The 21,487-nt window shown below is 50.2% G+C and overlaps 1 protein-coding gene and 1 long non-coding RNA gene across 4 annotated transcripts in view; one reads left to right on the top strand and one right to left on the bottom strand.

The window, feature by feature from the left end:
* arhgap22a (Rho GTPase activating protein 22a) overlaps nt 1-21,487 on the bottom strand; it is a 385,586-nt gene that overhangs the window by 217,010 nt on the left and 147,089 nt on the right. The gene's annotated exons all lie outside the window — the stretch shown is intronic.
* Nucleotides 4,971-21,487, top strand: part of LOC140403619 (uncharacterized) — a 64,431-nt gene continuing 47,914 nt past the window's right edge. Inside the window, exons 1-2 of the long non-coding RNA XR_011938367.1 lie at nt 4,971-5,134; nt 7,360-7,447. This is a non-coding gene — a long non-coding RNA (uncharacterized lncRNA). The remainder of the gene's footprint in view (nt 5,135-7,359; nt 7,448-21,487) is intronic.

The following is a 21,487-nucleotide window of genomic DNA, read 5'->3' as shown; positions in this document are numbered from 1 at the left end:
GAACCTGGGACCTCGGCGCCGTGAGGCAGCAGTGCTAACCACTGCGCCCCCGTGCCGCCCCATTACGCACCAAGCTGAAGAAAAGCAGCTCGCCACGGAGCAGCGTGGTCGTTGGAAGCGGGGAGACTATTCTTCCGGGATCTAGCCGGATAACAAACGCCTCGCGAGGTCCAACACGATCTCATGAGACGTTGCGATGTGAATCTGCCCACAATGGGCGAGATCACTTTTTGGCATATCTGCATATTAGAGCGAGGCACTCTAATGTGCAGATTCTCGAGGTACCTGAGACCTTGGGATCCATCCCTTTTGCCTCGGAGACCTCGGGCGAGCGCCGTTCAGTCCTGGTCCTCTCCAACGGGGACCAGGCGAAACAGCACTCGTGGGGGTCTCCCAGGGGTTCGGAGGCCCTCAGCTGCATGCCCTTTTGGCTGGGTGGTTCCCTGGCATCGCTGGTGCCACCTAGCTGGCTGGGGACCCTCCCGTAGTGCGTTCGGGCGGGAGGGGGCCGCGGGTGGAGGCTGGGGATTGTTTCCGGGGCGTCGGAGATTGGGACGCCATTTAAAAATGGCGTCCCGATCTCCCGCTAAGAAGGGGAGTTCCAGGGCTGGCATGGTGGCGCAGTGGTTAGCATTGCTACCTCAAGGCGCCGAGGTCCGAGGTTCGATCCCGGCTCTGGGTGACTGTCTGTGTGGAGTTTGCACATTCTCCCCGTGTCTGTGTGGGTTTTACCCCCACAACTCAAAGATGTGCAGGGGAGGTGGATTGGCCACGCTAAATTGCCCCTTAATTGGAAAAAATGAATTGGGTGCTCTAAATTTTTTTTTTTTTTTAAAAAGAGGAGTTCCAGCGAGTGGACCTCCCCACTGTACTAAACGGGGCTGTGTGTGACCTCGGCCACGTGTTCCCTGTTCAGGCCCATATTCAATGCGAGTTGCGTTGAATAGCCAGGCTCCCACAATGTTGTATACATTGGGCTGCAGCCTCACAGCGCCAGGGACCCGGGTTCGACTCTGACCTTGGGTGACTGTGCTTGTTGAGTCTGCACATTCTCCCTGCGTCTGTGCGGGTTTCCTCCGGTTTCCTTCCACAGGTTAGGTGAATTGGCCATGCTAAAGTTCCCCGTGGTTAAGTGGAGTTACGGGGATAGGGCGGGAAATTGGACCAAGGTAGGGTGTTCTTTCGGAGGGTCGTGCACACTCACTATTCCGAAAGGCCTCTGTGGTGAATGTATAATTACTGATAATTCACCAGTGCACTGTGTTAGGTTATTTATTAACCCTGTGGGCTCTACCTATGGGCCATTGTGTGGCTTCACCCACAGGGGATGTGTTGGGGCATGTACGGGCTCCGCTCATGGCTCCACCCCCTTTACAGGAAGTATAAGAGCTGCCGACCTGCGGGGCCGCCTTCAGTGTTGTACCGGTCACAGGCGGGCTCAGTTCTAAGCTGATTAAAACCACGGTTTACTTCTCCACGTGTCTTCGAGTGAATTGATGGTCGCATCAGCCTCCTTCTGCATTGGAGGAATTCTATGCAAGTCCATACTGTGAAGTAGCCATTTATATATGCTCATGGGCCTCAAACCCCAGGCGGAGGTCACGGTTTAGGGGGCAGTCCCCAAAAACATCCCCGCAGTGGTCAACTCAACCTCAGAGACTCATGGAGGTCCGCCTGGCTCGTGACCCACCAAAATGGAGAAGGTTTATTCGGGAAGGAGCTGAACAGGAGAAGAGACTTCATCTGGAAAGTGCAGAGACGACATTGTGGGAGGGAACAAACCTTAAAACACCTCAACTACCGAGTTATTCAAGCAGCACCTGCCTCACACTTGGCAGAGTCTGCAGATTGTGTCAGCCATCTTGGAAACCGTCAACCAGAATGAGAGCAAAACATCCTCGTTCCTGAGGGACTGCCTAAGGGATTCATCTACTGCAAATTCCCTCTAAATTTTGCACCTTTCCTTCCAATGGAATCTAGCAATTATTGAATAGATCGATGGGATGACAATGGCTTAATTTAGCTCAAGAACGATTAACGAAAAAGGGATATGTTCCCAAGACTGAAGACTGACAGGTCAAGACCCGAAGTTGTATCAGCCCGTCAGCCTTCACAACCGATTACCAGGAAGACAACAGATTAGACCGAACCCATTATTGCTCTTTTATCAGATTATTACTGTTGCCGAGAGTCGCTTTCCATCTAAACATAACAAAGTATCCGTTTCTGATGGTTTTATCCGTCGTTTGTCAGTAACTGTACTTTAGAGCTTTACAATCAATGTTAGGGAGTTCAATACCCTTTGGCATTTTGCACCCCCCCCCTCCCCCCCACCCCCCATGCCAAGGGCTATACCAACATGGGCAATTCAACGTCAGATTGACACGCCAGAGGGCTGGCCTCTTACTGTAGTGGTCCCAGGGTTTTAACTTTAGGGAGTTTGAAAGCTGCCGTCACTAGCTGTCTTGCGCCTCCCGAGTTATCAGAACACTAAGGGGCCGAATGACATAATTCATAGCCTGACGCAATTTTTACTCTCAAGTGGGCAAATCACATCCAGCCTGGGAGCCGAGGGTAAGTAAGGATGGGTCTCGGTAAGGTTATATTTTTGTAAGGTTCCTTGCAGGCTAGGCGCGATTCTCCGCTCCCGCGACTAAGTGCCCACGCCGTCGTGAACGCCATCGAGGTTCACGACGGCGCGAAACGGCCCCGATCTCGACCGATTCAGGACCCGAAAATGGGCTAGGATCGGGGCCGCGAGAAACTCGGGCGGGGGGGGGGGGGTCGTGTCGCTAAAGCAGCGTCGTCAGCGCGCGCCAGGCATTGGCGCCGCATAAAAGCAGCGCCGCGTGCGCGGTTGCCGTCCTCCCCGCGGTCGCCCCCCAAGAAGATGTCAGATGGATCTTGCGGGGCGGCGGAGGAAAGGCACCGATCGCGGGCCAGACCCCTTTTGAGTGCAACCCCGGTGAACAAACCCCTCTCGCCCGCCCACAGGCCACCCCCCCGCCCAGTGTTCCCGCGCTGTTCCCGCCGGCAGCAACCCGGTGTGGATGGTGCCGGCGGAAGCCATTGCTTTGGGCAGGCCGCTCGGCCCATCCGGGCCGGAGAATAGCGGGTGTAGCGGAGAATCGCCATTTTGGGTGTCGCGGGCGCTTCTCCAGCCTGCGCTGCGCGGAACTCGACGGGGCTGTTCCCACCGCTTGGGTGCATCGCGGGAGGGCGTCGGACCGGCGTCGCGGGGAAAGATGGCGCGCCAGGCGATTCTCCAAACCGGCGCGGGAGCGGAGAATCGCGCCCATAATGTGTGCTCCTTCCATCCAAAGGTGGATATTTTTGGGCCCCTCTACTCTGGGCCTTTCCTCCACCGCAACCTCCGCACCACCTTCAACCTCATTCCCCAGCCATGAACATTCCAGGGATTCCTCTGGACGAGTAAACCAGAGGCCCAGGATAATGAACCATGGAATCCCTACAGTGCAGAAGGCAGCCTTTCGGCCAATCGAGTCTGCACTGGCACTCCGACAGAGCACCCTACCCAAGCCCACTTCCCCGCTCTATCCCCGTAACCCCACCTCACCTCAATATCTAAGTGGCAATTTAGCACGGCCAATCCACCTAACCGGCACATCTTTGGACTGTGGGAGGAAACCGGAGCACCCGGAGGAAACCCATGCAAACTCCACACAGACAGTCGCCCAAGCTCAGAATCGACCCCGGGTCCCTGCCGCTGTGAGGCAACAGTGCTAACCACTGTGTCAGCGCGTCCATGGGGACATGGGTTCAAATCCCACCAGGGCAGTTGGTGAAATTTAATTTCAACGAATAAAATCAGGAATAGAAAACTAGTCTCCGTAATGGTGACCATCACCATTGATTGTTATAAAGATCCATCCGGTTCGCTAATGTCCTTTAGGGAAGGAAATCTGCTGTCCTCGCCCGGTCCGGCCTACACGTGGTTCCAGATCCACAGCAATGTGGTTGAGTCTTAACTGCTATTCAGTTCAAGGGGATGGGTAATAAATGCTGGCCTTGCCACTGATGCCCACATAACATGAAAGAATTTTTAAAAATCCCCTTGCCAGGAATCATTTTCTGGGTTGTCCGAATTCCTGTCACACCCACCTCAGGCATCGGAATATTAAGACCGGTCTGTTTTAACACCACATCGTTGCTGACTGCTGTCGCTGAGCCAATCCGGCAAAAGCAGACTGCGCTCGAGGGAGGGGATTGTGACATTAGGGAATTCAGAAAGTTTTTCCGTGAAAAAAAAAAAATATGGGCCGACCGGGATGGCCTGATTCCCTACAGGAAGCCACGACCCCAGATTCCCTCCATCTGCCGTCTCTATGGCGACTGGCCGAGGGTCAAGCCATTCGTGAATGTGCTCAATCGCAAGAATTCTGTCCTTCACCGTCTTTTGCCAGGCTAAACCGTCCCCCTTCCCCTCCGCCCCCCCCCCCCCCCCCCCCCCCCCCCCAGGCTCTGACAGTGAAATAATGAAACAAGTGACCCTGGAGTTTAGAATCCTGCTGTTCCCCATTTAAAAAAGAAAACATGAAATCAAATGAATTGTTTTGTCTGCATTTTGTTGTTGGGACTACTTTGATAAGGTGCTCAATAATAAGTACACGCATGATACACTGTATTCCCCAGATAAAACGTTCCTGCATGATTCCAATGCACCAACCACTTCCACACAGTAAAACCAAGTACTTTGAATATCCTGTTCCAAGCAGAAAATGCTGGCTGCGTCTTTTATTCAGAAGAAACAAAAGGGCAAAGGAACATCAGCCTACACCACAATCTCACCCACAGATCGCACCATATTCTGATCATTTTCTTTTCTTCTCAAATGTTACTGTTACAAAGCGAGACCACGCTCCCTCAAAGACTGAACGCTCCCATTGGTGGAGCAGCCGAGCCCACACGGCCCTGGGGGGTTCTGGGTCGGACCTTTGACCTCTGCTGATCACAGCCGCTTCGCAGTACGGGTTCATGGGAAGGGGAAACCGGGGCCTCTCGTTCTGGACCGACAGCTTCGGATCGAATCTCACTGGATGCCTCCCTTGGCTGAACGAGCTGCCGTAAAACTCACTGCCAAAGTTCACACATCAATCAAGGATGCCCGAGCAAGGTACTGGCACTTATAGTATTGTACTCGGGGCAAGAAATCAATGGCCTGCATTTGCCCCGATGACTCAGTAGCCCTTTTAAAAATGATGGCCGGGACCAGATTCCAGGATTCCCAACCCCGTTCCCGGGGTTTCAATTTTCGGAAGTGCCTTTTTAAGGGTGCCGGCTAGCTCAGGTCACTGGCCCGCATCCTGCACTCCGGACCTGGCTGGCATCGCTGAGTCCTCTGCAATTCTTATAGAGCCAAGCCGGTCCAGCCTTTCAATGAGTGGTGGTTCACAGCACCTCAAAGAGGTGACATGTATCATAGTGAGTACGAGGGACTCTTTTGAAAGGAAAGTTCACAAGATCTTTCTCATGCCCACCCCCATGCCCATGTGCTCCCCCCCCCCCCCCACCCTACCCAACCCCTTTGGCCCCTCCTGTCCCCATTCCAAGGTAAGGCCCCCAACCATCCCCTTTGACCCTCCATTCCCCCATTCCAAGGTATGTCATCCTCAAAAAAATAGTTTGGCCCCTACTGCCCACTGGCCCCATGCCAAGATGTGGTTCTTCCATGTCCATTAACCCACCATGCACTGTCTAGCGGTAATAAACACTATAGTGCCATTGGATATGTAAAACAAGCCTTTTTAAAATCAAACGTTTGTTCTTGGGGTTCAGGTGTTTTAGTATTTTAATGGATGTCTGGGCTCTCAGCCAAGAATACAAAATGAGACATGACTCAGAGTCCATCCATTAAACTTTTGAAACAGCTGAGCCCCAGAGAAAACATTACTTGCTTGACAGTGCTGGCTCTATGATCTCTTCCAACAATTTCACAATGTTTATTTACGCAAGATTACAAGGTTTCAAGTGCTTGCCATCGAGTCTGAACCGGCCCTCCAAAAGAGCACCCCACCCAGACCTCATCCCCTGCCCTATCCCCGTAACCCCACCTAACCTGCACATCTTTGGACTGTGGGAGGGAACTGGAGCACCCTTAGGAAACCCACGCCGACACGGGGAGAACGTGCAAACTCCGCCGAGACAAGGCCAAAATGGAACCCGGATCCCTGACACGGTGAGGCAGCAGTGCTAACCACCGTGCCGTCCTTTCATCCTTCTTAGCTTCTCTTGCAAAAGAAAATCTCAGCCGTTCTAGGGATGATTCTAACTGAGCTCACTCGCTGGAATAAGGAGGTGATTGGGCGCAACGCTGGTTTTACACCCCCGACCTTCCTCTCTTAAATCACTGAAGCCCAGAAGTGGACAAAGTGTGAAGCTGGTGTTCTCATGGCTTTCCATAAGTATTAGGTTAAATTTACCCACAATATTTTTGCTTAATTGTTTAATTGTTGCATAAATAAATCACTGGGTTCTGGCACAAAACTGAGCTATTCATGTCCCAAGTCTCTTAATATCCGGGGATGAACATTAAACATCCTGGGAAATGAACTATTGACCGAGCAGCATTCAGCGAAAGATTCACCGTCCTATACATAACCCAAAATCAGCTACTTCGCCACTATATGCAATTACATAAATCTCTGAAACCATAGCTTGAGTAACACAGTATTAGTAGTGCAGTGATAATGTTACTCAACTGTTCCAGAAGCCTGGAATAACACTCCAGGGACAAGAGTTCGATCCCACCATGACAGCTGGGAGAATTTAAATTAAATTAATTAAATTAATTGGGAAGCCAGTATTGGCGTCGTGGCAATGAAACTACTGGCTTGGTCGTAAAAATCCATCTAGTTGACTCAGGGCCTTTAGGGAAGGAAATCTGCCTCTTCCCCAGTCTGGCCTATGTATGACTTCAGACCCACAGCAATGGGGTTGACTCTAACTGCCCCCTCTGAAATGACCCAGCAAGACTTGCCGTTTTATCAAACTGATACAGGAAAGAATAAGAATTATTGTGTTCGAAACCGTGACAGTTCAAGAAGGTGGATGGTCACCACTTTCCTCTGGACAATTCTGGATGGACAATGCCCATATCTCATGGATTTAAAAAAACACTTTGATTCTATTACCGGAATCCGAGTCACGTTGGGAAGACTCTCAGTGATAATAGAGCCTTCGGTTCCTCAAAACAAAATTTCAATATCTGTGTTCGCTCTCGTATATTTAAAACAAACAGCATTTTATCTTCCATTTCTCGCTCTCATCGTTCCTCTCTGTTCCTCTTTCTTCATCATTTCCACTCTCTCAGAATCTTTCTCCCTTTCTTTTTCCCCTAAGGCCAGCCCTCCCGTTGCAGAGATCCCACAGCATGATCTGGACAGGTTGGGCGAGTGGGCAAATCAATGGCAGATGCAGTATAATTTGGGTAAGTGTTTATTCACTTTGGAAGCAAAAACAGGAAGGCAGATTACTGCCTGAACGGTTGTAAATTGGGAGAGGGGAGTGTGCAGCGGGACCTGGGTGTCCTTGTGCACCATTCGATGAAGGTAAGCATGCAGGTGCAGCAGGCGGTAAAGAAGGCTAATGGTATGTTGGCCTTCATTGAGAGAGGTTTCGAGTACAGGAGCAGGGATGTGTTGTTTCAATTATACAGGGGCCTTGGTGAGGCCACACCTAGAATAGTGTGTGCAGTTTGGTCTCCTTTTCTGAGGAAGGATGTTCCTGCTCTCGAGGGACTGCAGCGAAGGTTTACCAGACTGATTCCAGGGACGACGGGACTGTCATACGAGGAGAGATTGACTAGGTTAGGATTGTTCTCACTGGAGTCCAGAAGAATGAGGGGGGATCTCATAGAGACTTATAAAATTCTAACAGGACTAGACAGGGTAGATGCAGGGAAGATGTTCCCGATGGTGGGTGTGTCCAGAACCAGGGGTCACAGTCTGAGGATTCAGGATAAACCATTTCGGACTGAGATGAAGAGACATTTCTTCACCCAAAGTGTGGCAAGTCTGTGGAATTCAGGAAGTAGTTGATGCTAAAACATTGAATATATTCAAGAGGCGGCTAGATATAGCACTTGGGGCGAATGGGGTCAAAGGTTATGGGGAGAAAGCAGGATTAGGCTATTGAGTTGGATGATCAGCCATGATCGTGATGAATGGCGGAGCAGGCTCGAAGGGCCAAAAGGCCTCCTCCTGCTCCTATCTACGATGTATGTAAGATCCCACTAACTGCAATGGGATAATGCCCATATGTAACCTATTCTTATTCAGTTCTGTTGGGCCAACATTGGGAGACCTGCCCTTTGTTTCAAATATAAAGGCATTAACTGAGAGCAGATGGAACCTGGATTAGTGTCTCATCCATTGGGTGGCATCTCCAACAGTGTAGCACCAGTCCACAACCACCCCCACCCCCACACTGCACTGGAGTACCCTCTCCAGTGCTTCAGCGGCTGTTTTGTAGTATCGAGACCACAACATCCATAACCACGCAGAGTGTGAAAATTGTAGCCTGATCAAGGGTGGGGTTGTCCGGCTCCGCCTATCGCCGGGATCTTTTGGTCCCACCATAAACCAATGGACCTCTGGCTGGGCCGCCAGATCTCCCGTGGCGGGTGTCATAATATACACCAGTATATCATGGTGCCGACATACAGTGGGACCAATCAACATAAAGAACACCGCAGCCAATCACCAGTGAGAGCACATGCACAATAAATACACGGGGCATCAGAGTTCCCGCTCATTCGAGTAGCAGCTAGCTCGGAGCACAGAGCTCACAGCCTGCAACACAGACATTCACCATGTGCTGAGTGCATCGACTGGTTAGGACAAGGCAAAGGTCTTTAGTTAAAACTGGTATTGTATTTACCCACAGTTCAAGTATGTTTAAATAGTTAACCTTTTAATAAAATAGTGTTGCACTACTTCAAGTGTTGGTGACCTGTATGTGATCCAGAACACCCAACACATCAGCGGGTCCCACCACGGCAGGGCCTGATAATCCCAGCCCACTGTTCCGTATAAATTTAACATAACTGCTCGGCTTTTGAATTCTATTCTGCTAGAAACGAGCCCCTGCACTCTGGATTTCCACAGTTCTGTTGATTTTATTGAAAATTTTTGGTCAACCATCACAGTACATTGTGTATCCTTTACACAATAATATAACAGTATAAGTAACAATGACCTGTTTTATAAACAAAGCATAAATAATATATAACAAAAACTAAAACTAAAACTAAATGGCAACTGCCTTGTCTCAGATAAACACGCTCCAAAAATATGATTTAACAGTCCAATATACAATTATTTATAGCAACGACCTATACATATTATACATATATATTAACAACCCTGAGAGTCCTTCTGGTTCCTCTCCCCCCCCCCCCCCCCCCCCCGGGGCTGCTGCCTTCTTCTTTTCCATTCCCTCTATCTTTCTGTGAGGTATTCGACGAATGGTTGCCACCGCCTGGTGAACCCTTGAGCCGATCCCCTTAGGACGAACTTAATCCGTTCCAGCTTTATAAACCCTGCCATGTCATTTATCCAGGTCTCCACCCCCGGGGGCTTGGCTTCCTTCCACATCAACAGTATCCTGCGCCGGGCTACTAGGGACGCAAAGGCCAAAACATCGGCCTCTCTCGCCTCCTGCACTCCCGGCTCTTGTGTAACCCCAAATATAGCCAACCCCCAGCTTGGTTCGACCTGGACCCCCACTACTTTCGAAAGCACCTTTGTCACCCCCACCCAGAACCCCTGTAGTGCCGGACATGACCAGAACATGTGGGTGTGATTCGCTGGGCTTCTCGAGCATCTCGCACACCTATCCTCTACCCCAAAAAATTTACTGAGCCGTGCTCCAGTCATATGCGCCCTGTGTAACACCTTAAATTGAATCAGGCTTAGCCTGGCACACGAGAACGATGAGTTTACCCTACTTAGGGCATCCGCCCACAGCCCCTCCTCAATCTCCTCCCCCAGCTCTTCTTCCCATTTCCCTTTCAGTTCATCTACCATAATCTCGTCCCTCATTTCCCTATATATATCTGACACCTTACCGTCCCCCACCCATGTCTTTGAGATCACTCTGTCCTGCACCTCATGCGTCGGGAGCTGCGGGAATTCCCTCACCTGTTGCCTCGAGAAAGCCCTCAGTTGCATATACCGGAATGCATTCCCTTGGGGCAACCCATATTTCTCGGTCAGCGCTCCCAGACTTGCGAACTTCCCATCCACAAACAGATCTTTCAGATGCGTTACTCCTGCTCTTTACCATATTCCAAATCCCCCATCCATTCTCCCCGGGGCAAACCTATAGTTATTTCTTATCGGGGACCCCACCAAGGCTCCCGTCTTTCCCCTATGCAGTCTCCACTGCCCCCAAATTTTCAAAGTCGCCACCACCACCGGGCTTGTGGTGTATTTCTTCGGTGAGAACGGCAATGGGGCCGTCACCATAGCTTGTAGGCTAGTCCCCCTACAGGACGCCCTCTCCAATCTCTTCCACGCCGCTCCCTCCTCTTCTCCCATCCACTTACTCACCATTGAGATATTGGCGGCCCAGTAGTACTCACTTAGGCTCGGTAATGCCAGCACCCCCCCCTATCCCTACTACGCTGTAAGAATCCCTTCCTCACTCTCGGGGTCTTCCCGGCCCACACAAAACTCATGATACTCTTCTCAATCCTTTTGAAAAAAGCCTTCGTGATCACCACCGGGAGGCACTGAAACACAAAGAGGAATCTCGGGAGGACCACCATTTTAACCGCCTGCACCCTCCCTGCCACAAACAGGGATACCATGTCCCATCTTGTGGTGTTGGGTGCTCTGGTGCACAGATGAGCCAACACAGTTGTATGTGGTACAACTCTATTTTATTATAACTCTTATAATACAGTTCGTTCTGGATACTCTGCACGTGCTGTCTCCCTGAGTGTGTTTGGCAATAGATGTGTCCTGGTTCTCCTCTGCAGCTAATACTGACCACCGGGGGTCGTGTCTGTGCTTTTATATCTTTCTGTCATTGGTTGTGGTGTTGTGTGTTCTGATTTGTCTGTTGGTGTGTCTATCATGATGTGTGTGTTTGAATATCATGACATCCCCCCTTTTTACAAAGATAAGTGCCTACGTGGTTATAAATATAATTGTGTCGTGAGTGCATCTAAGAGTGTGTGTGTGTGTTGTGTACAGCGTGTGTTTATGACGTAACTATTTACATGGGGCGATGTCGGGTGCGTCACACTAACAAGGTTGTACCATAACAAAACTTGGATGCGAGAGAAAAAAAAAAACTTGAACATTGGTCCGGTCAGACGATATCTGGAACAATAAACAACAACAGGTTATAATACAGAAGTGTTTGACTTTTTGAACGTATGAACAGCGTTATAAGTCCAGTCTAATGGGTGACCGCCTCAAGAATGGGCTGGTCCTCAAGCCGGTTCAGCTGTGGAGATTTGGGGTCACACTGGTTCACCTTGGACTGTTGGAGGCGATGCTGTTGCCGAAGTCTCTACTTTACCATTTGTTGTACTTCGTGCAGTGCTTGGTTTTTTCATTCGTGCAAATATAACATTCAACATCTTTGTTAGTGGTGCCCTGGCTGTGGTTTGGTTCTGGTGGCGATGGAAGGGGCATGATCCGTGGCATCTCCACGAAGTCATCCTTGGGAACCAGTGGAGGATCCGGCGTGTGCGTACGGTGCAGTTGCGAGCGTGGAAGGCGGCACAAAGCCCGCTGATTGCGCCTACGCACCAATCCATCCGCCCTGCATGCCAGGAACAAGGTGGAGTCTGTTTTCTTTTTATGTTTGTGGTGGACGGCATCTTGTAGCCGATGGGTCGTTGCCATCGAAGTAGCACCATCACTAATATCATGCAAGGCGATGACTGTGCCAGATGTGGAAGTTGGCCGAGACCGTGTACGCTGGTTCCGGCCACCTGCTGTGCCGGAAGGGCGACTCCGCAGAGAAACGTCGAAGCATGTCGCCTTGGAGAGAGAATTGTTGCTCGCATCAACGTCTGGCGATGGCGCGAATTGGTGTGTCCATCTTGGACCGCCGGTGCTGGTTGCCACTGCCGACCCAGTGGGACTGCCACGCGATCCATTCCCTGTCGCCGTGGCATCTGCCGTCACCCTGAGCGTGCCATCACCGAGGCCGCGACACCGCCCGTCCGGAGCAAGGTCTGGCGTGCGCAAATCAGAGTCGGCGCTTGGCTGCTCCCCATCTGGAGTCCGGTCTGCCTTCCGTCGATGCCCCCCGTCCGGAGTCCCAACAGGTTCACTGGAGGCAGCCGAGATTCCCTGAAGCTGCACTTCTGGAGTCGGAACATGCAGGAATGCACCAACCAGTGGAGAGGCTCGAGCCATCGAGGGTGGAAGCGGTGCGCCGCCACCGCAGTCGTCAGTGGTCCCACCGTGATCGTCGAGTGCCTCGGTACGCACTAGGCGAGGTCTGTCACCTTGCACCTTTTGCATGGGAAGTGGGATGCTGTCGTCACTCGTCTCACATCCCGTGGATAGATCGTCATTAGCAGCTTGCTGTTCACTAGGGTTGGGTAAATTGTCAGAGTTTTCATCTGGTGGTGCACACCATGTCGGTGGACTGTCATTGTCTTGCCATTGTCCTTCATTTGGGCTTTTCTTCTTTGGAACTTTAAATCTTCCCCCAGACATTGCAGAACCTTGTTTATTACCCCCAAATTCTCCCATATGTATGGTCTCGAATATAGGATCCACTGTTTCTATCGACATTGTACCATTTTCCAAAGAACATTCCGTTTCACTTTTCTTCTCAGGTACCTCATATGTAACTTTGTTTAATGTACATGCCTTCATGGTCTCTGGGTCTGATTTTGCTGGGACTGGCATGGTCACAGTCTCTCTTTTACTGTTCTCAATTGCCCACATTATACTCCCCATACATAACTGCTTAATCACTGGGGTTAGTGTGGTACAATGGATAATCGGGTCGACCTTATCTGCATCTTCACCATTAGTGGAAAGCACACTTGGTTCACTTGAAACTGCTGTGGGTTTTAAATTCGTTATCTGGCTACTCGATGTCGGTGTCCTCAGGATTCTTGCTCCAATGTTCTGCTCAATAATCAGTGGAGTGTGTATAGGTTCAATGCAATTAATGTTCCCCTCAAGGTTTGAAGAGTCATTACTGACTAACTGCTGGTCTCCGAAGTTGGGATTTTGCGGCATTGTGTTGAAGGGAGACATTTGTCCCTGCTGTAGATATGATTCAGGTTGTGTTATTTCCATTACCTGAGGATCAATGTCTTGTCCATTTTTTCGATCCGTACTAAAACACTGGCAATTCTCAGTCTGCTCCTTGCAAGTTAAACATTCAATTAATTTCGTTAGCAAATCCTCAGCATCCTTCTGTGGCCGTGCAGCATTATTAATCTCTGTTCGGCTACAATGATCCTGAAGGTCAGCGCATAAACCTTTTTTCTTCGGGCTTGGACGAGGCGATTCCTTTGGCTTGTCTTCAGTTGGGCTTGAACAGTCTTCAGCGCTGTGCCCTTCATTGTAGCATGAGACCGTCATGGTCATGCTGCTGTGTAGTGGAGCATGGTAGGCTGTTATAGCCTTCTTGCTGTTCACGTGAGCATGGCAGACTTGCATCGTCTGCCGCTGGTTGGTCAGGAGAGGTTGCTAGACCCTCATGGTCTTGTTCCTGCAAGGACTGCGCTCTGGAGTCTTGCGTTCCTTCCATCGTGGAGTCCGTCCACGAGCTCTCTGTGGAGGCTTGTGACACTGGAATCACTTCTTGTTTGTGCAAGGACTGCGCTCTGGAGTCTTGCGTTGCTTCTATCGTGGAGGCTGTCCACGAGCTCTCTGTGGAGGCTTGTGACACTGGAGTCACTTCTTGTTCGTGCAAGGACTGCGCTCTGGAGTCTTGCGTTGCTTCTATCGTGGAGGCTGTCCACGAGCTCTCTGTGGAGGCTTGTGACACTGGAGTCACTTCTTGTCCATGCAAGGACTGCGCTCTGGAGTCTTGCATTTCTGCAATTGTGGAGTCTGTCCACGAGCTTGCTGTGGAAGCTTGTGACACTGGAGTCACTTCTGGTTCATGCGAGGACTGCACTCTGGAGTCTTGCATGTCTTCTTTCATAGAGTCGGGAACGTTGAGCGGGACGTGGACCACGCTCTGTGTGGCAGCAGGGCACTCTCCGTGTGCTTGCACCGCTCCCTGTCTGTTAATGTCAGGCTGCAGCATCATCCGGTACTGATAAGTTGGAACGTCATATCTGCTGGATTGAAGATCCTCAAATCCGAAAAATGAATCCGCATCTGCGTCGGATTCAATGTGGGGGCCGCCAATGTGCAACACGAAAGGTTCGTCCGAGTCATAGTCATATAGGACCACGGAGCTATCATTGGGCTCGCGAGGTCCGGAAACACTGTAAAAATCGTCATCGAAGTATTCAAGGTCGGAATCATCGGCTTGTGCGTAGGTAACTGCTTGTCGGAGGGTTCTTCGGAGGTCAAATTCATCTCCTGGGTCAATTTGCGGCACTGTGCTGTCATTCCAGGTGAGGGAAGGTTGTTTTACAGCTTTAACAGATTTTTGTTTTTTTGATTTGGGACGTTTCCCTTTTAAATTGGATTTGGGACATTTCCCTTTTAAATTGGTGCAGTCTGGGGCCTCTGACATCCTGACGCTCGGTATGTAGCACGTAGGAAGCGACTGCGCATGCTCAGATCGCTGTTCCTTTACCGATGGCCGTTTTCTTGACTGCACATGCGCAGCATCTCGCGCATGCGCAAACGAAACTTCCGGTTCTGCGCACTTCTCGCGCAACTGTGCTAGCGTTATACCTTTAGCAAGATGGCCGCCGACCTCGACCCAGCCTTCTCTCAGGCCCGGGATTTCGGGCTCCGGGATCCCAGCCACGAGGTGAGTACTGCAGCTTTTCTTACCTTTAAGTGCCCATTGGATTGCGTATTCTTCACAGTACTTGGAGAATTTGCCCAGGACTGCCTGGTAATCGTACCTTTGCTGCCTCCTGAAGAACCTGAACCTTCTGAATATTTCTCTTGCCCTTGCACCGGCGACGGTGAGGAGAAATTCAATTTTTTCCCTATCATCCAGGTCTTTGAGTTCAGCTGCCACCAGGAACAATTCGAAATTTTGCCGGAATCGCCGCCAGTTTTCGCGGAGGTCGCCGTGGCACTGGAGCGCCTGCGGAACCGGGAGCTCGTACATCATGCCTGGGCACTGCTGGTTGTCTGTGTACACTGAGGTATGCCGGCAGGTATCGATCCACTCCTGTACCATGTGGTGTTGGGTGCTCTGGTGCACAGATGAGCCAACACAGTTGTATGTGGTACAACTCTATTTTATTATAACTCTTATAATACAGTTTGTTCTGGATACTCTGCACGTGCTGTCTCCCTGAGTGTGTTTGGCAATAGATGTGTCCTGGTTCTCCTCTGCAGCTAATACTGACCACCGGGGGTCGTGTCTGTGCTTTTATATCTTTCTGTCATTGGTTGTGGTGTTGTGTGTTCTGATTTGTCTGTTGGTGTGTCTATCATGATGTGTGTGTTTGAATATCATGACACATCTCTTGAAGTCCTCCTCCATTTGTTCCACCAATCGCGTTAAATTTAACCTATGCAATGTACCCCAATTCTTGGCTATCTGGATAATATACACCAGTATATTATGGTGCAGACACACACACACTGATGGACATGCAGTGGGACCAATCAGCATACACAACACCGCAACCAATCACCAGTGAGAGCACACGCACTATAAAGACAGGGGACAGGAGAGTCCCCGCTCATTCTAGTAGCAGCCAGCTCGGAGCACAGAACTCACAGCCTGCAACACAGACATTCACCATGTGCTGAGTGCATCACCTGGTTAGGACTAGGCAAGGGTCAATAGTTAAAGCTGGTATTGCATTTACCCACAGTTCAAGTATGTTAATATAGTTAACCTTATAATAAAATAGAGTTGCAGCACTTCAAGTGTTGGTGACCTGTTTGTGATCCAGAACACCCAACACATCCAACATGAACAGGAAGAGGGAAGAAAGGAGGGAGGGTGGAGGGCAGGAAGAGAGATGGGGAGGGGGGGGGACGGGTGTTGGGAACAACCGGAATAGACAATGGAGGCCTGAAACATGGCCACAGAGACAGGGTCTTGTGCCAGGAAAGAAGGGCAAGACAAAATAGGGGCTAGACAAGGTCGAATCGGCCAGTACGGAAGGACGGACACCACCCCACCCCCCCCAATTAGAACAAGACCCCAAAGGTACACCTAAACAAGGGTAGGGGAAAGGAGGACAGGGTCAATCGACAGGGGTGGAAGAGGGCAAGGTTGGGGGGGGGGGGGGGGGGGGGGGGCGGGGAGGAAGAAATATACATATGTAAATACATGACAATCACCTTTTGTAAACTATGTATCCCAATAAAAACATTTCGATTTAACAAAAGAAAGACGAGATGAAACAGGACGGGGGGGGGGGGGGGAAAGAGGAAGGTTAGGGAGTTGGAGTTTTGGGGGGTTATTTCCAATGTTGGGCTTTTGTAAATTGTATCTGGTCTACACAGATTTGTTTATTTTGTATAGTGAAAAACCTTAATAAAAACATTTTGTTTTTTTAAAAAGAGTAAATGTGAACTTGCCAGTTTTCATCCTGGCTGGAAAACTAATTTTCCAGACAGTTGCTGCTGCATTTTTCACAGTTGCGATCATCTTCCCTGCAACCTGATTCTTGTTAGAGCATGAAGATTTCATTTTATAGCGTTAAGTCCCAGATAGCAAAGGTCACCAAAAGTGATTCAGTCCACATTAGTTTGCCGTGGGAGGCCGCATTGCTCACAGCAGAAGAAACGCTACAGACAGTTACCCACAGATCCGACCAAGGAACACATCCGCCGATGTAACAGACTGATCAAGAACTTGGATCCAGATCTTCAGAGCACCCTACGTGCTCTCATCCCACGTGCTCCCCGCATTGGAGATCTCTACTGCCGCCCAAAAATACACAAGGCCAACACACCAGGCCGTCCTATCGTTTCAGGCAATGGGACCCTGTGTGAGAACCTCTCTGGCTACATCGAGGGCATCTTGAAACCCATCGTACAAGGTACGCCCAGCTTCTGTCGCGACACGACGGACTTCCTACAGAAACTCAGCGCCCATGGACCAGTTGAACCAGGAACATTCCTCGTCACAATGGATGTCTCAGCACTCTACACCAGCATCCCCCATGACGACGGCATTGCTGCAACAGCCTCAGTATTCAACACCGACAACTGCCAATCTCCAGATGTAATTCTGCAACTCATCCGCTTCATTCTGGATCACAACGTCTTCACCTTCGACAACAAGTTCTTCATCCAGATGCACGGAACAGCCATGGGGACCAAATTCGCACCCCAATACGCCAACATCTTCATGCACAAGTTTGAACAAGACCTACTCACCGCACGGGACCTTCAACCGACGTTATACACCAGATACATCGATGACATTTTTTTCCTTTGGACCCACGCGAAGAATCACTGAAACGACTACACAATGACATCAATAAGTTCCATCCAACCATCAGACTCACCATGGACTACTCTCCAAAATCAGTTGGATTCTTGGACACACTCGTCTCCATCAAGGACGGTCACCTCAGCACTTCACTTTACCGCAAGCCCACGGATAACCTCACGATGCTCCACTTCTCCAGCTTCCACCCTAAACACATTAAAGAAGCCATCCCCTATGGACAAGCTCTCTGTATATACAGGATCTGCTCAGACGAGGAGGAGCATAACAGACATCGACAGACGTTGAAAGGTACCCTCGTACGAAAGGGATATGACGCTCGACTCATCGATCGACAGTTCCAACGCGCCACAGCAAAAAACCGCACTGACCTCCTCAGAAGAAAAATACCCTTCGTCGTCCAGTACTTTCTTGGAGCGGAGAAACTACGACATCTTCTTCGCAACCTTCAACACGTCATCGATGAAGATGAACATCTTGCCAAGGTCATCCCCACACCCCTACTACTTGACTTCAAACAACCGCGCAACCTCAAACAAACCATTGTTTGCAGCAAACTACTCAGCCTTCAGAACAGTGACCACGACACCACACAACCCTGCCATGGCAATCTGTGCAAGACGTGCCAGATCATCGACATGGATACCACCATTACACGTGAGAACACCACCCACTAGGTACGCAGTACATACTCGTGCAACTCGGCCAACGTTGTCTACCTCATATGCTGCAGGAAAGGGTGTCCCGAAGCATGGTACATTGGCGAGACCATGCAGACGCTACGACAACGAATGAACGGACATCGCGCGACAATCACCAGGCAGGAATGTTCCCTTCCAGTTGGGGAACACTTCAGCAGTCAAGGGCATTCAGCCTCTGATCTCCGGTAAGCGTTCTCCAAGGCGGCCTTCAGGACGCGCGACAACGCAGAATCGCCGAGCAGAAGCTTCTAGCCAAGTTCCGCACACGAGTGCGGCCTCAACCGGGACCTGGGATTCATGTCGCATTACATTCATCCCCCACCATCTGGCCTGCGAAATCCTACCAACTGTCCTGGCTTGACACAATTCACACCTCTTTAACCTGGGGTTACCCCATCTCTGGATCTGTAAAGATTTAATCACCTGCTAATGCTCGCATTCCAAGCATTGTCTGGCATCTTTGAATTTGTCTATATATATGTTTCTGGAACATACCTCTTCATTAACCTGAGGAAGGAGCAGCGCTCCGAAAGCTAGTGACATCGAAACAAACCTGTTGGACTTTAACCTGGTGTAAGACTGTGCTCACCCCAGTCCAACGCCGGTATCTCCACATCATAGCAGAAGAAATGACCAAGGTGATGGTTGTGGAACTTGAAAAACAGTTCACAAAGCACATGGAAGCGATGAAGAAGGTGATGGGGGCGGTATTGAAAGTGCTGGTGGAGGAGGTGATTGTCCCGGTGAGGGCGGCGGTATCGAGCGCAGTGGCAGAGGTGCGGGAGCAAGGTGAGACGCTGAAGGAAGTGGAAGAGGTATTATCGCAGCACAGCGATCAACTCACCTCGATGGGGAAGGAGTTGCGGAAGGTGACGGAGACCAGCAAGGGTCTGCGAGCCAAAATGGAAGACCTGGAAATCAGATCCAGGCGGCAGAATCTGAGGATCGTGGGTCTGCCCAAAGGGGGGGAAGGCCCGAGGCCGACGGAGTATTTTGCCACGATGTTGGCGGAGCTATTGGGAGAGGGGGACGATCCCTCTCGATACGAACTGGATCGGGCTCATCGGTCGTGGAGGCCTATACCAAAGGCGAGTGAGCCGCCAAGAGTAGTAACTGTGTTTCCGTAGGTACAGCGTGAAGGAGAAGGTCTTGTGCTGGGCAAAGCAGAAGCGGGTGGTGCAGTGTGCTGGAGTTGGTATACGCATAGACCAAGACTTTACGGTGGAGTTGGCGAGGAGGCGGGCGGCCTTCAGCCGGGTGAAGAAGCACTGTACATCAGCAAGGTGCAGTGTGGCATAGTATATCCAACTAAGTTGAGGGTGACCTACAAATCCAAGGACTTTTATTTTGGGGCGGCGGAAGCGGCGGAGGAGTTTGCGAAGGCAGAAGGACTGTGGCAGAACTGAGAAATGGGACTGAGAGCGGGTCGTGTACCAATGTAGCCTCATGTAACTTTATTTTTTCACTGAGTGTTGGTGTATGTACTAAATGAGTCGACGCTGTATATATTTGGACAAGAGAAGAGTTGGGACTTAATTTGCAATGATGGTTCTTTGGGGCTTGGGTGTGTATGCTGGGGTTGTGTGCTAACGGGGATTGCTTGGTTTTCCTGGGACCGGGCAAGGGGGAAGGAGACCCGGGCGGGGGCCTCCACGCTGGCCGGTTCCAGCCGGCCAGTGAACGGGAGTGAGGTGGGGGGAGGGGCTGTGGCCATCGGAGCTTGGTAGAAACGCTTTTGGTGAGTCTAGCCAGGGTGAACAGTTGGGGGAAGGAACCGAGGGTGGGGGGTGAGGAGTATACAAGAGGAAGTGGAGGGGAGGAGTCTGGGGGCGGGGGGGGGGGGTGTTTACAATTCCTGGGTGCCATTCACGGTACTCTTCCGGGGATTGGATGACGTTGAATATTAGGGGGGGGGGACTATATATGTCAATGGTGACCAGGGGCAATTCCGGATTCCTTTTTCTATTTTCCCTTTTTTTTCCTCCTTGGGAGGGTTTGTTTTATTTGATGCTTATATTGTCAGGTGGACCGTTTTTTGGGGGGGTTGGTGGGAGGATGGGATCGTTGTTGTTAATAAGGGGATTGACATCGTATTCGTTACCGTTTACTGTTTGTTGGTGGGGTGTACGTTTGGAAGAAAATCTGAAAATGGAGAATAAAAATATTTATTTTTAAAACTTTGCCGTGAAATGGCTTGGTTTGTAATTAACATCACCAAGGTGTTTAGTGAGTTGGAGTCGGGATGTTTGCGGATGACCTATCCCGGTTTGTCCATCCAAACGTATAATCTCTATAAAGTACCGTCAAATAGTTCAATTAGGCTGACTGACACCCCAAACCGACAAGGCCCAATGATAGACTTGCAACCCTTGGTGTGGAGTTAATTACGAGGTTAGGGGGGGCAATTCTGCGATGCAGAATGGGGGCAAGAGAATTGTACAGCTCAGGGCCCCCAAAGAGGGAGCATTCATGTCACCCTCCTTTCCCCTCATCTTCCAATCCTACCACTCCCCATGTGATTGTTCTCAGTGATTAACGGACAAAGTGTAATGTCGAAATAGATAAACTGGAGTCGAGTCTGAATTTGCCTCAGAAAATGTAAGAATTCAAAAACGATTCTCCTCAGAAGGGGCACTCATGGTATAATGGAAGATAAAAATAGCTGCATTGGGTGGCACAATCCAAGATTAAATTGTAAAAAAAAATTAATTTCAAGTACCCAATTTATTTTTTTCCCCCAATTGAAATGAAATGAAAATCGCTTATTGGCACAAGTAGGCTTCAATGAAGTTACTGTGAAAAGCCCCTAGTCGCCACATTCCGGCGCCTGTTCGGGAAGGCTGGTACGGGAATTGAACCGTGCTGCTGGCTTGCCTTGGTCGTCTTTAAAAGCCAGCTATTTAGCCCAGTGTGCTAAACCAACTGAGGGGCAATTTAACAGGCCAATCCTCCCCACCACCCTCCTTTCCCCTCCATCCCCACCCCCCTTTTACTTCCCCTTTCTGTTGGTACAGAGGCGAGGGTATCTCTCTCTCCAATGCAAAATGTAGTGCTTGTACCGTTTTGTTTGTACAACGATGTTGTGAACTGTTGTAGTAATCAGAGTATCCTACGTTGGTACTGAGGGGAGGGTACCCTGTTTCTCCAACACAAAATGAGTGTTTGTACCGTTTGGCCTGATATATATTTTTTACTGTTTTAATAAAACGGTATGGCCAATCCACCCA

Source organism: Scyliorhinus torazame, chromosome 28, assembly GCF_047496885.1.
Source record: "Scyliorhinus torazame isolate Kashiwa2021f chromosome 28, sScyTor2.1, whole genome shotgun sequence".
NCBI lineage: Eukaryota > Metazoa > Chordata > Chondrichthyes > Carcharhiniformes > Scyliorhinidae > Scyliorhinus > Scyliorhinus torazame.
The sequence above is the reverse complement of the archived record's forward strand: the minus strand, read 5'-3'. Positions and strand labels throughout refer to the sequence as shown.